Genomic DNA, 15,144 nt, shown 5'->3' with positions numbered 1-15,144 from the left:
ATGTAAATTTAAACCTTCTCACAAAGGAAACTGTTAGGTGGTAATACTGAGGGCACTTATCTAGCATGAATCCCCCAAGTTCAGCATTACGCACATATGCGTCAAATTCCTCCTTAATTCCTACTTGGACCATGAAATCTTCTGACGGCAATTCCAAGGCTGCACTTGAGCTTCTCTTGGTAGTTCATGGTCTGGCTCACGTATTGTGGGCCTGGGTCCTTGCTTCCTTGAAGAATTCTTCCTCTGAAAAATTTCTGAAATTTTTAGTAACTCAAAATAAAAGTGAACTAAACTCAACAAAATTGATAGCAACTACTCCTACAAGTGCCTAGAGACTATATCATGCATTAGGACTACTTGGGACCAAATAAATTTGACATGCAAGCTCAAGAATAGTGTCACCTAGGCAGCAAAAATTTGCAATGAATAAAGCACTAGAAAAAAACTAATTTGACCATTGGAGGAGTCACATACCGAAGAACAATCTCCCAAAGCAGTTTTGTGAGTGGAGCTTTGAGCAAGGAGATCGAAAATGGCAGCAAGATGAGCTAGAACTCGTGCTTGAGCTGGTTGGTGATTTTTTGGGAGGAAGAAGGAGTGTGTGGGTGCTGGAATAAGTGGAGGGGGCCACCTGGGGCCCATGAGGCAGGGGGGCGCGCCCTGGACCCTCGGGCGAGGTGTTGGCTCCCCCTGATGTGTTCTCAGTGCCAGATATTCTCAAATATTGTAGAAAAAATCATATTTCATTTTCAGGGCATTTGGAGAACTATTATTTTCGGGGTATTTTTTATTGCAAGGATATTTTAGAAAACAGACAGAAAATACTATTTTGCTGTATTTAATCTAAATAATAGAAAGTAAAAGGAGGGTACAGAAGGTTGTGCTTTCTAACTTCATCCATCTCATGCTCATCAAAAGGAATCTACTAACAAGGTTGATCAGGTCTTGTTAACAAACTCATTCTGAATAACATGGTACCAGAGAAATTTCAAATGACACTAGGTTACCTCAACGGGGATATGCACATCCCCAATAATAAGAATATCATATTTCTTCTTGACAGTAGGATATGAAATTCAAAACCTCCAATAGTAATCGTTGGAATTTTTCCAATAGAATTGATACTGTGGACTTGAGGTTGTTTCCTCGGAAAGTGTACCGTATGCTCATTACCATTAACATGAAAAGTGACATTGCCTTTGTTGCAATCAATAACAGCCCCTGCAGTATTCAAGAAGGGTCTACCAAGGATAATCGACATACTATCGGCCTCGGGAATATCAAGAATAACAAAGTCCGTTAAAATAGTAACGTTTGCAACCACAACAGGCACATCCTCACAAATACCGACAGGTATAACGGTTGATTTATCAGCCATTTGCAAAGATATTTCAGTAGGTGTCAACTTATTCAAATCAAGTATACGATATAAAGAGAGAGGCATAACACTAACACCGGCTCCAAGATCACATAAAGCAGTTTTAACATAGTTTGTTTTAATGGAGCATGGTATAGTTGGTACTCCTGGATCTCCAAGTTTCTTTGGTATTCCACCTTAATTAGCAAGCATGGTGGAAATTTCAGCTTCCGGTATCTTTCTTTTATTTGTAACAATTTCTTTCATATACTTAGCATAAGGATTCATTTTAAGCATATCAGTCAAACGCATACGCAAAAAGATAGGTCTAATCATTTCGGCAAAGTGCTCAAAATCCTCATCATCCTTTTTCTTGGATGGTTTGGGTGGAAAAGGCATGGGTTTCTGAACCCATGGTTCTCTTTCTTTACCGTGCTTCCTAGCAATGAAGTCTCTCTTATCATAACGTTGATTCTTTGATTGTGGGTTATCAAGATCAACAACAGGTTCAATCTCAACATCATTGTTATTGCTAGGTTGAGAATCAACATGAACATCATCATTAACATTATCACTAGGTTCATGTTCAATACCAGATTGTGTTTTAGCATCAGGAATAGAAATATCATTGGGATTCCCAGGTGTGTCTACAACAGGTTCACTAGAAGCATGCAAAGTCCTATCATTTTTCTTTTTCTTCCTTTTAGAAGGACTAGGTGCATCAACATTAGTTCTGTGAGAATCTTGCTCAAGTCTCTTAGGGTGGCCTTTAGGATACAAAGGTTCCTGAGTCATTTTACCCCCTCTAGTCATAACTCTAACAGCATTATCATTTTTCTTATTATTTAATTCATTGAGCAAGTCATTTTGAGCTTCAAGCACTTGTTCTACTTGAGTGGTAACCACAGAAGCATGTTTACTAATGAGTTTAAGTTCATCTTTAACTCTAGACATATAATCACTCAAGTGTTCAATCATATAAGCATTATGTTTCAATTGCCTACTAACATAAGCATTGAAGTTTTCTTGTTTAACAATAAAATTATCAAACTCATCCAAGCATTGGCTAGCAGACTTATAACGAGAAATATCACCTTCATCAAATCTATAGAGAGACTTTACCTTTACTACCTATGTCGGGTTATCAAGACCATGTATTTCTTCAATAGGTGGTAAATTCTTAACATCTCCAGCTTTAATACCCTTTTCTTTCATAGATTTCTTTGCCTCTTGCATATCTTCAGGACTGAGAAATAGAATACCCCTCTTCTTCGGAGTTGGCTTTGGAGTTGGTTCAGGAAGTGTCCAATTATTTTCATTAGTCCACATATTATTCAATAGCAATTCAGCTTGATCAACTGTTCTTTCCTTGAAAACACAACCAGCACAACTATCCAAGTGGTCTCTGGAAGCATCGGTTAGTCCATTATAAAAGATATCAAGTATTTCATTTTTCTTGAGGGGATGATCAGGCAAAGCATTAAGTAATTGGAGAAGCCTCCCCCAAGCTTGTGGGAGACTCTCTTCTTCAATTTGCACAAAATTATATATTTCCCTTAAAGCAGCTTGTTTCTTATGAGCAGGGAAATATTTAGCAGAGAAGTAATAAATCATATCCTGGGGACTACGCACACAACCAGGATCAAGAGAATTAAACCATGTTTTAGCATCACCCTTTAATGAGAACAGAAATAATTTAAGGATATAGTAGTAACGAGTTTTCTCATCATTAGTGAATAGGGTGGCTATATCATTTAATTTAGTAAGATGTGCCACAACAGTTTCAGATTCATAGCCATAGAAAGGATCAGATTCAACCAAAGTAATTATCTTGGGATCGACAGAGAAATCATAATCCTTATCGAAAATACAGATAGGTGAAGTAGCAAAAGCAGGGTCATGTTTCATTCTAGCATTCAAAGATTTTTCTTTCAGCTTAACTAATAATTTCTTAAGATCATATCTATCATTGCAAGCAAGAAAGTCTCTAGAAGTTTCTTCATCCATAACCTAACCCTCAGGTACATCAGGAAATTCATATCTAGGGGGAGAATCTTCATCATCACTTTCATCAATATTATCAGTTTCAATAATTTCATTCTCTCTAGCCCTAGCAAGTTGTTCATCAAGAAATTCACCTAGTGGCACAGTAGTATCAAGCATAGAAGTAGTTTCATCATAAGTCATGCATAGCAGAAGTGGCATCATCAATAACATGCGACATATCAGAATTAATAGCAGAAGCAGGTTTAGGTGTCGCAAGTTTACTCAAAATAGAAGGTGAATCAAGTGCAGAGCTAGATGGCAGTTCCTTACCTCCCCTCCTAGTTGAGGGATAAATTTTAGTTTTATCTTCTTTCAAGTTCCTCATAGTGATCAGCAGATATAAATCCCAAGTGACTCAAAGAATAGAGCTATGCTCCCCGGGAACGGCGCCAGAAAATAGTCTTGATAACCAACAAGTATAGGGGATCACAACAATTTTCGAGGGTAGAGTATTCAACCCAAATTTATTGATTCGACACAAGGGAAGCCAAAGAATATTCTCCAGTATTAGCAGTTGAGTTGTCAATTCAACCACACCTGGATAACTTAATATCTGCAGCAAAGTAGTATGGAAGTAACGGTAACAGTGGCAAAAGTAACAGTAGCAATTTTGTAGTAATTGTAACAGTGGCAACGGTAAAGTAACTAAGCAAAGATCAATATGTGAAATGCTCGTAGGCATTGGATCGGTGACGGAGAATTATGCCGGATGCCATTCCGCATGCAATAGTTATAACATAGGGTGACACAGAACTAGTCCAGTTCATCAATGTAATGTAGGCATGTATTCCGAATATAGTCATACGTGCTTATGGAAAAGAACTTGCATGACATCTTTTGTGGGATATTAAGGCCTCCTTTTAATAGAGTACCGGACCAAAGCATTAACACTCAGTGAATACATGAACTCCTCAAACTACGGTCATCATCGGTAAGTATCCCGATTATTGTCACTTTGGGGTTAACGGATCATAACACATAATAGGTGACTATAGACTTGCAAGATAGGATTAAGAACTCACATATATTCATGAAAACATAATAGGTTCAGATCTGAAATCATGGCACTCGGGCCCTACTGACAAGCATTAAGCATAGAAAAGTAATAGCAACATCAATCTCAGAACATAGTGGATACTAAGGATCAAACCCTTAAAAACTAACTCGATTACATGGTAATTCTCATCCAACCCATCACCGTCCAGCAAGCCTACAATTGAATTACTCATGCACGGTGGTGAGCATCATGAAATTGGTGATGGAGGAAGGTTGATGATGACGACGGCGACGGATTCCCCTCTCCGGAGCACCAAACGGACTCCAGATCAGCCCTCCCGAGAGAGATTAGGGCTTGGCGGCGGCTCCGTATCGTAAAACGCGATGAATCCTTCTCTCTATTTTTTTTCTCCCCGAACGTGAATATATAGAGTTGGAGTTGAGGTCGGTGGAGCTCCAGGGGCCCATGAGGCAGGGGGCGCGTCCAGGGGGTAGGCGCGCCGCCCACCCTCGTGGACAAGGTGTGGGCCCCCTGGCCTTGATTCTTTCGCCAGTATTTTTTATATATTACAAAAATATTCTCCGTGAAGTTTCAGGTCATTCCGAGAACTTTTATTTCTGCACAAAAATAACACCATGGCAATTCTGCTGAAAACAGCATCAGTCCGGGTTTGTTCCATTCAAATCATGCAAGTTAGAGTCCAAAACAAGGGCACAAGTATTTGGAAAAGTAGATACGATGGAGACGTATCATTTATGTATTCACACATGTATTTAAGTTTCCAATCAATACAATTCGAGCATGAATAATAAACCTTTATCGTCAATAAGGAAATATAAAATAACAACTTTATTGTTGTATCTAGGGCATATTTCCTTCACCTGCGTCCCAGCCCGCTAGCGCTGCCCGCCGCCACCTGTCATCGTGCCAGATCCGTCCCCTTCAATCCCCTTCCGCAACATCACCGCATTAGGTTGCGCCACTACGGGCTGCTGCTCTGTCCGATGAGGCGGCGACCCCGAAGAGGAGGCGGGCTACCCGGCGTCCGGCCAGCCGCAGCACAGAGCAGACAGTAGAGTAAGAGCAAAGATATCCCTTTCTAGTTCTCTTCGATGTATAGCTCTGTTCGGTAGAGCTCTGTTCTGAACTTCTGATGCTTGTGTGCTGGTTAATCAGACTAGTATTTGTGCATTATGATTGCACTATAAAGTACATTGCTTTTGTTGTATGAGCCCGGGTGTGATCTATCCTGCATAATTAAATTAAGTGATCTCATTAGTACATTGCCAATTTGCCATCGTAGAGTTTGTTTTGCTGCTACATTAGAGCAATACATTGTTAACTGAAATAAATTTTGAAATTGTTTGGAAATTTAGTATGACTCGCGCTGTTTCTATTGTTACAATAAGGCAAGATGAGTAAAAGAAACAAGACATTCATGAATTGAAATGACCTTATCTTGCCATGAATATCATTATAAGTGATATGCACAAAACTTTTCCCTTGGTTTACCATCTTATTGAGTTAGCATTGATTTTACCTGTAGCGGTTGCAACAATGGAAAGGGCATTCTCAGCAATGTGCATTATCAAGACTGGATTGAGGAACAAAATGGTTGACGATTGGATGAATCATAGAATGGTATGTTACATTGATTGAGATGTATTTGTTAGTATTGAAGAATCAAAGATGACCGAGCGATTTCAAGGTTATCGCACACGCAAAGGCGTTTTGCGTCGCCATAGATGTAATTTTTCACATTTTGGATATGTTATTAACTAGTTTTACCTGCTACATTATGCACTGATTTGCCTTTTACAAATTCATCATTGAAGGTTTAGCTTCTTCTCCTATTGAAGATGTATTTATGGGAGTCTCAGATCAACCAATCCTTTGATTTGGTATCAATCTTTTGTATCATCTATATATGCTACATATTGTCTTTTGATTTGTCTTACTTTATTAGTTGACCCATCATGGAACAAATGCTGCAATTGAATATTATGTTCGGTTTCTTATTAGTTATGCAACATAGATTGATTTTGTATGCCTTGAAACTGGTGTTCTTTGGGGTAGTTTCTAGACCTTAGTTTCTTGCCTGGGGCGTCAGCCAATCCTGGCTCCGCCACTGGACCCGGCACATTCCCATCCCGAGTTATTCTTCAGAGTGAATGGTATAGAGGCTCGCGATGCACTAGCCACTGCGACACGCGACCTGTTGCATAAAGATCTGTAGCTCAAACATAAAAGAAACTAACGATAGGAGCGAAAAGTAAAACCAAATCGCGAACTTCCAGAAAACATGTTGGCGAAGGATCGGACATAAGACCTCACTCAAGGGAAAAATATCTAGTGATATGGCTCAACACATGATACGCTGCTCCAGGACTGTGTGGTTCGTTGGATCTACATGCAAGGGACATGATCAACTCACTTATCATTTACACATGCCCCCTTGGAACATTTGCATCTGCACCCCCAAAACAGCCTGTCTTTGCAAACTCACAACAGATTTGCACATCTCTATCTCTCCTCAAGTTCCCCATTGAGGGAGTCCTGGATTACGGGGTCCTTGGGCGTCCGAGCTATGTGACATGGGCCGGACTGATGGCCCGTAAAGATACAAGACGGAAGACTTTCCCCTGTGTCCGGATGGGACTCTCCTTGGCGTGGAAGGCAAGCTTGGCGTGCGGATATGAAGATTCCTTTCTCTGTAAACTAACTCTGTACAACCCTAGCCCCCTCCGGTGTCTATGTAAACCGGAGGGTTTAGTCCGTAGAGGCAATCATAACCAGACAGGCTAGACACCTAGGGTTTAGCTATTACGATCTCGAGGTAGATCAACTCTTGTAACCCCTATACTCTTCAAAGTCAATCAAGCAGGAAGTAGGGTATTACCTCCATCGAGAGGGCCCGAACCTAGGTAAACACCGTGTCCCCACCTCCTGTTACCTTTGATCCTTAGATGCGCAGTTCGGGAGCCCCTACCCGAGATCTCCGGTTTTGACACTGACATTGGTGCTTTCATTGAAAGTTCCTCTGTGGCGTCGATAGAGGGACCGATTGCTCGCCTTGTCATCAAGGACAGTATCACTTCCGGAGGAGCCCTAGTTTTAGAGCAAACCCTCCGGCTCGGTGGCTTCACCTTGGGTGCTCGTTCGGCCGTTAAGCCAAAGGCAATCCCCCAATTCACCAAAAACCGTCGTCATGTCGGCCCCGAATACTCCGACAAGATGGATCCAGGAGGCCTATCGTCCTTGAACGAGCTGCTCGATCGCATCGCCACCCTGGGGGTCTCAACTGACTATGATCAGATCAGGCTTAAACCCGATCAGAGAGAAATCAAATCTCCACAGATCACCCATCAAGTAAAAGTTGTGGAGGAACAGGCCGACAATAACTCCTCTCCTACGTTGAGAACGAACTATGTTCGAATTTCCTAGCCCGAAGAGCCGGATACTTATCTTCGGGAGGATACTCTTTGTCCTCCGAACATAAAATCGGACGTTAAGCCTAAGAAGTCGCTGGACAGTCCGGAGCCCAGGCTGGTAACCTTGGAAATTCTTCAAACTCTGGATTCCGCAGTGGTTCAGAGTGCGAACTTAAGCCCACCCACCCACCACAAGCAATATTCTCCAAGAAATTCCGGCCCTCCGGACATATGCGACCTAATGTATGTGCGGCAGCAGCCTCGGGAGATAGTCCATCACTTTTGGACCAGATTCCTCCTTGTTAAAAACCAGATAAAAGACTGCTGCGACGACAACGCAATTTCAGTATTTCGCAATAACTATACGGATGAGGGAATCCTTAATGCCCTCAACCGTCGTCGTGTACTGCACTTCACAGATTTGGCACACACAGTACAGAAGTACTGCGCAATGGAAAGCGCCTGGAAAACTCAGACAGCCCGCTGGGAAAATAAGGCCTCTAAGCCTTCTCCCGGACGGACAAAGAGGCTGCACCCTCGCGGGGCACCCAATCATCATCCCAGGGACAAGAAAATCAAGCCCTTTACGGGACATAGAACTGTCTTCGAGGAATGGCTCGATAGGCCCTGTCAAATACACATGACGCAGAATACCAAACCAACGCACAGCCTACGGGCATGTTGGATACTCTGGCAAGTGGCCAAGAGTGGCGAGGGTATCCTCACCAACACTACCACAGAGAAGTACTCTTCGGAGGATGACGATCTCAAAGTATTCACGGTCTTTGAGACCTTCTCATCAAAAGGGCGCTCCGTGACCTCGCCGAAGTCTGCCAAATAGCAGCAATAAACCCTTGGAATGATACGGTGATTACTTTCAATGCCAATGATGAACCAAGGTCCCGCTCAGTCCGGGCACCAGCCGCTCTGGTCCTAAACCCAATCATGGACGGCTTTCGGCTCACTAGAGTGTTAATGGACGGTGGCAGCGGGATGAACCTCATCTATGAGGACACGCTCAATAAAATGCAAATGGACAGGAGTCGCATTGAGCAGAGCAATACATCCTTTAGAGGAATCATCCCCAGTAGGGAAGCAAGATGCTCAGGGAAAATTAATCTGGATGTGGTAATCGGGACACCAGAAAACTATAGGTCCGAAGAGATAATCTTCCAGATGGCTCCTTTCAACAGTGGATATCATGCCCTGTTAGGTCGAGATGCATTCACACGCTTTCAAGCCATACCTCATTACGGGTATACGAAGCTCAAAATGCCCGGGACCAATGGTGTTATCACTATCTCTAGTGATCTGGACATAGCACTCCGCGCCGAAAATAAAACCACATCCCTGGCCCTTGAGACACTATCCGAAGCCCTAGCGGCTGAGGAACTCACCGCTCTACATTCCACAGTGGATAGGGACGATGTAATTCTTGATAAAAAGGCCTAAATCCACCTCTTTCAAGCCAGCTGACGAGATAGTCAAATTTCAAGTCCACCGGACGGATCCCAAGCAAACAACTTCCATTGGGGCACAGCTAGACCCAACGGTCGACGCCGCATTACGCGCGTTCTTGCGCGAGAACTGGGACATCTTCGCCTGGCACCCCTCGGATATGCCAGGAATCCCACGCGCGCTGGTCGAACATAGTCTCGATATACTGAAGGGATACAAGTCGGTCAAGCAAATGTTGCGGCAATTTTCCGAACCCAAACGATAGGCTATGGGGGAGGAGCTAGCCAAGTTACTCGAAGCCGGGTTTATCAGAGAGATCAAACATCCGGACTAGCTAGCAAACCTGGTCATGGTACCGAAGAAGGATAAATCCTGGCGCATGTGTGTCGACTTCAAAGACCTCAATAAGTCCTCCCCAAGGACCCCTTCCCACTACCTCGCATCGACCAGATTATTGATGCAACCGCGGGACACGATTCACTGTGTTTCCTCGACGCATACTCCGGATACCATCAAATTAAGATGAGGGAATCCGACCAGGCCGCAACGGCATTCATCACCCCGTATGGGCCTTTCTGCTTCAACACCATGCCCTTCAGGCTCAAGAACACCGGCGCCACTTACCAACGCATGATTCAAACGTGCCTGGAAAAGCAAATCGGCGAGACTGTGGAGGCATATATAGATGACGTAGTCATCAAAACCAAGCATTTTGAATTATTGGTGGACGACTTACGCCTTACATTCGACAACCTCCGAACATGTGACATAAGGCTCAATCCGGAAAAGTGCATTTTCGGTGTTCCCGCCGGCAAACTGCTCGGGTTTATTGTCTCCAATAGAGGAATTGAAGCAAACCCAGCCAAAATCCGAGCCCCGTCACAATTGGCAACACCAACTGACCTCAAGCAGGTCCAAAAACTAGTCGCGTGCGTGGCAACTTTGAGCCGTTTTATCTCAAGATTAGGAGAAAAGGCCTTGCCATTGTATCGCCTGCTCCGACGCACCAACCACTTTGCGTGGACGGACGCTGCAACAGCCGGACTGGAGGAAATAAAAACTTTGCTAGCAAGCAACCCCATCCTGGCCGCACCAAACGTCGGCGAGCCAATGTTGTTCTACATATCGGCAACTCACCAGGTGGTGAGTGCGGTACTCGTCATCGAATGAGAAGAGGAGGGGCATAAATTCCCACTCCAAAAACCAGTATACTACGTATCGACGGTCCTTACACCATGCAAATCCCGATACCCGCATTATCAGAAGATAGCATATGCGGTCTTTATGGCATCCCGCAAGCTGCGGCACTACTTTCAAGAGTGCTCGATCATGGTGGCTTCAGAAGTACCACTCAATGATATTATAAACAACTGGGACGCCACCGGCCGGATTGCCAAATGGTCCATTGAGCTCCTACCATTTTGAAATAACATAAAACCTCGCCGAGCCATTAAATCTCAGGTGTTGGCTGACTTCGTCGCCGAATGGACAGAGGCCGAACTCCCTAAAGAATACGGCGCGTATTCCAACTGGGTGATGCACTTCGATGGCTCTAAAATGTTAGCCGGAGTTGGGGCTGGTATCGTCTTGACATCCCCCACAGGAGACACAGTCCTTTATGTACTCCAAATACTGTATATAGACTCTAACAATGCAGCCGAATACGAGGCCCTATTACATGGTCTCTGAATGGCTGTCTCCATGGGCACACAGCGCCTTGAGGTGCGCGGGGATTCAAACCTTGCAATATCCCAAATAAATGGAGAATTTGATGCAAAAATCCAAAGATGGCGGCATAGCGCAACGCCGTACTCAAAATATTAGCTCGGTTCGAGGGGCTTGAGTTTCATCACATGGATCGAGAGAGTAATCAAGTTGCGGACATCCTTGCTCGCATGGGCACTAAATGCGACCCCGTCCCACCTAACACCTTTGTGGAAAGGCTCTTCAAGCCATCCGTGGTGTGGCAGGACGAGAGCGGCAACACTGGTCCGGAGCCGATCATACCCCTAGATTCCAAACACAGTCCCGATATCAACGGGGGCTCAGGCACCGAAATAACACCATTGGCCCACGAAATCATGGCTGTAATTGCCCCGTGGACCGAGCCTTTCCTTGCCTACCTTACTAGGAATGAACTCCCTGGGGATCAGACTAAGGCCCGTCGTATCGTTCGATGCTCGAAGGCCTACAAAGCTCATGAAGGAGAACTGTACAAGAAAAGTACTACCGGAGTCCTTCAACGATGTATCTCCGAAGAAGAGGGACAACACCTCTTGGCTGAAATACACGCTGGTCTCGGTGGCCATCATGCCGCAGCTCGGGCCCTTGTAAGTAAGGCCTTCCGTATGGGTTTCTTTTGGCCCACAGCCCAGGCAGATGCACAGGACCTCATACAGCGCTGCGTTGGATGCCAACTTTTCGCTAATCAAAGCCATATGCCGCCCACTGCCCTTCGAACAATCCCCATCACTTGGCCCTTTGCAATTTGGGGGCTCGATATGGTCGGACCTCTTAAAGGGGGAAGCCATAAGAAGAAATACTTATTGGTTATGGTCGATAAGTTCACTAAGTGGATAGAAGCCAAGCCACTTAAAACAGCCGAAGCCGGACCGGTGATAGACTTTATATCCGGTGTAGTACACCGTTACAGTGTCCTGCACAGTATTATTACTGACAACAACTCTAACTTTGCAGCCGAGGAGGTCAAAACTTGGTGCGTCAATTTGGGCATCAAGCTCGATTACGCCTCCGTATATCACCCTCAGACAAACAGTCAGGTCGAACGGGCTAACGGCATGATAATGAGCGGCATCAAACCCAGACTAGTGCGATCTCTGCAAGAATCAGACAAGCACTAGGTCGAGGAACTCGATTCCGTACTCTGGGGGCAGCGGACCACGCCCAATCATACGACCAGATATGCACCTTTTTTCATGGTGTATGGTGCGGAGGCAGTCTTGCCTTGTGACATTATTCACGACTCACCTCGAGTGCGCATGTACGAAGAGAGAGAAGCCGAGCTTGATCGGCACGACGACTTGGACGGCCTGGAGGAGGAGCGCGATGTCGCGAAGGCCCGTTCTGCATTTTATCAACAGCAGGCTCGGCGATATCAAAGCAGAGAAGTACGGGCAAAGACTTACACTATCGGTGAACTCGTTCTACGCCTACCAGAAAGGAAAAGGACAAGCTCAAGCCCAAATGGGAGGGTCCCTTCATCATAGATGAAGTTCTCACTGCAGGAGCCTATCGCCTTTGCAATGCTTCGGATAATCGCTTGGAGCCAAACCCATGGAAAGTTGCAAGGCTCCGAAGATTCTACGCCTAAGTCCGCACATATACCTTTTTTCCTCGTTCCTTCTTTTCTCCCTTTCACTATTTTCTTTTTTCTCGTTTCTACACGACTTCTAACTCGTTTTCGGATAAACCGCACACCTGAGGGGTATACATCCTTCAATGTACATACCCCACAATACCTGGGGGCTTCTTTTCACAAGAAGCTTATTATTATTATTATTTCGAGCACCAAGCTCACCGTATATATGTGTCGTCTACCCATATATGTCTTTTCTTCGCCATTATATGCACCTTTATGACTTAAGTTTTTGCCAAGCTGGGTTGCCTAGCTCCTGTGCTTATGCCCTACGTTCCCGCTTGTTCGGCTAGGGCATAAAGGGAGCACCTCTGCGATTGTTACAGCCGGGTTATCCGGACGTGTACCTTAGGCGGGTGAAGCCGAAAGCTAGCATTCTTAAGGGAATGATTGGTCGGTGAGCAAAAGACGAACTGCCCTCGTTGCAATACAAAACCCCCAAACTATAACGCGTACTGTGATTTTTAGCATCACAGCTTCGGTATGCACAAAAAACTGCATACTGGCCCAGGGAGAGGAACCCTTAACGGAACTGTTCTCTCTGGAAGATGTTTCTTACAATCAAATGTAATATAACATAACTCCCCGAATACAACTTGTCTGTTCAAGAAACTATGACCGGACTGCCTGGTTTCCGAACATACTTTGGTGTTTACCTACGGTACAGTATTCGGAAACACTCCAAACCTAGGGTGTTCGGAGGTCGAAGCAGAAAGTCTGCCATGACAATCATTTTACAAATTCGGCTGGAGACAAGTTTGTCGATAAAAGTACATTTCTACTTGGACTCAAAAACTTCTTCTTCCTCTAGACCCTCTAACAGGTTGTCTAGTTTACAATCCTGTTGCGAAAACTTGGTGGCCACCTTCACTTGGTCGTACACCAGGTTGACCGGAATTTCCTGTCCATCGGATCCTCGAGGTCTGACCCGCGCCATATTATTTGGATCAAGTCCGGTGTACCGTGTTTTACCATGGCCCAGGCTTCCCGAGTGCCTTCTCGGCATGCCGATATCTTCCATAGCCCAAAACAGCGCCGAGCTTCTTTGAATAAATTCACGCATTCCTCCATACTTCCTGGAGGAGAATCGGTTGGACATAAAGCCTTAGCGATGTTTCTCATTGCCTTCCACGCTCGCTCATGCACCTTCGACAGCTCTTGTAGCAGGTCGCCTTGAAATCCGGACACCTCTTCTTCGGGCCACCCAGTCAACACACCTACAGAAATAAACTTGTTAGGAGTCACATCAGCAAACTGTATGACAGTAAGTTAAAAGGCATACTGAATATGCCGCCTCTCAGCTTTCTGTTCTCCTTCAAGGCGTCCGCCAGTTGGGCTCGCACGTCTTTCAGCTCTTCGCCGAGCTGGATGTTGGCATCCTGCAGCTTGTTCTTCTCGTCCCTGGTCCGTGTCAGTACACGTTGACCAGCAGCCTCTTGCCTTTCGGCATGTTCTTTATCCGCCTGCGCGGCTTTTAGTTTCTCTTCCAGCTGATCCGACTATCCTGCATCAGTGTTTATTCGCATAAGCATGACTGGCACATGATTATATTTTCTAGACAGAAGGGGACATTACCAGTCGGTGCCTCCTTGGACTTCTCCAGTTTGGCGGTAACAGTAGTCAGCTGGGTCCGACACTGTTCCAGCTCCCGAGATAGCATGTTGTTCTTCTCCGTAAGTACCTGATTATACATCGATCCTTAAAATCGGTTGCTTCAACTGTTTTCAAGTCTCGGGGCTACTGGTACATGACTATTAAATCTACACAAAATGACCTTTCGGGGGGGTTATCTGTAAAAATGGTTGGACCCTTCGTATTCGTTTGCCATGTGTAAGCTGAGGCGACGGAAGCACAGAAACCGAAGGGTATGAGATTTAATGTAAAAACGAGTTGTTCGAAGAATTCACCTTACCAAGACCGAAGATGTAAGGGCCGAATATAGCCCTTCGGTTCAGATGCTTTGAAGTATTCGGTGGAGGAACCCCCCTTGCAATGCCGAAGACAATTTTCATGCCAGACACATCATCATTGAAGACTGGTTCGGGGGCTACTGAGAGAGTCCTAGATTACGGGGTCCTCGGACGTCCGAGCTATGTGACGTGGGCCGGACTGATGGGCCGTAAAGATACAAGACGGAAGACTTTCCCCCGTGTCCGGATGGGACTCTCCTTGGCGTGGAAGGCAAGCTTGGCATGCGGATATGAAGATTCCTTTCTCTGTAAACCGACTCTGTACAACCCTAGCCCCCTCCGGTGTCTATACAAACCAGAGGGTTTAGTCCGTAGAGGCAATCATAATCAGACAGGCTAGACACCTAGGGTTTAGCTATTACGATCTCGAGGTAGATCAACTCTTGTAACCCCTATACTCTTCAAAGTCAATCAAGCAGGAAGTAGGGTATTACCTCCATCGAGAGGGCCCGAACCTGGGTAAACACCGTGTCCCCGCCTCCTGTTACCTTCGATCCTTAGACGCATAG

The 15,144-nt window shown here is 45.1% G+C and overlaps 1 long non-coding RNA gene across 1 annotated transcript; it reads right to left on the bottom strand.

The window, feature by feature from the left end:
- Positions 1-13,360: 13,360 nt before the first annotated feature.
- LOC123166791 (uncharacterized) lies at positions 13,361-14,693 on the bottom strand. The gene is made up of 3 exons (XR_006483705.1): positions 14,241-14,693; positions 13,948-14,169; positions 13,361-13,882 (listed from the first exon to the last, which is right to left on the bottom strand). It is a non-coding gene; the product is annotated as an uncharacterized lncRNA (long non-coding RNA).
- Positions 14,694-15,144: the final 451 nt, after the last annotated feature.

The sequence above is a fragment of the Triticum aestivum genome, chromosome 1D (genome assembly GCF_018294505.1).
Source record: "Triticum aestivum cultivar Chinese Spring chromosome 1D, IWGSC CS RefSeq v2.1, whole genome shotgun sequence".
Lineage (NCBI taxonomy): Eukaryota > Viridiplantae > Streptophyta > Magnoliopsida > Poales > Poaceae > Triticum > Triticum aestivum.
The sequence above is the reverse complement of the archived record's forward strand: the minus strand, read 5'-3'. Positions and strand labels throughout refer to the sequence as shown.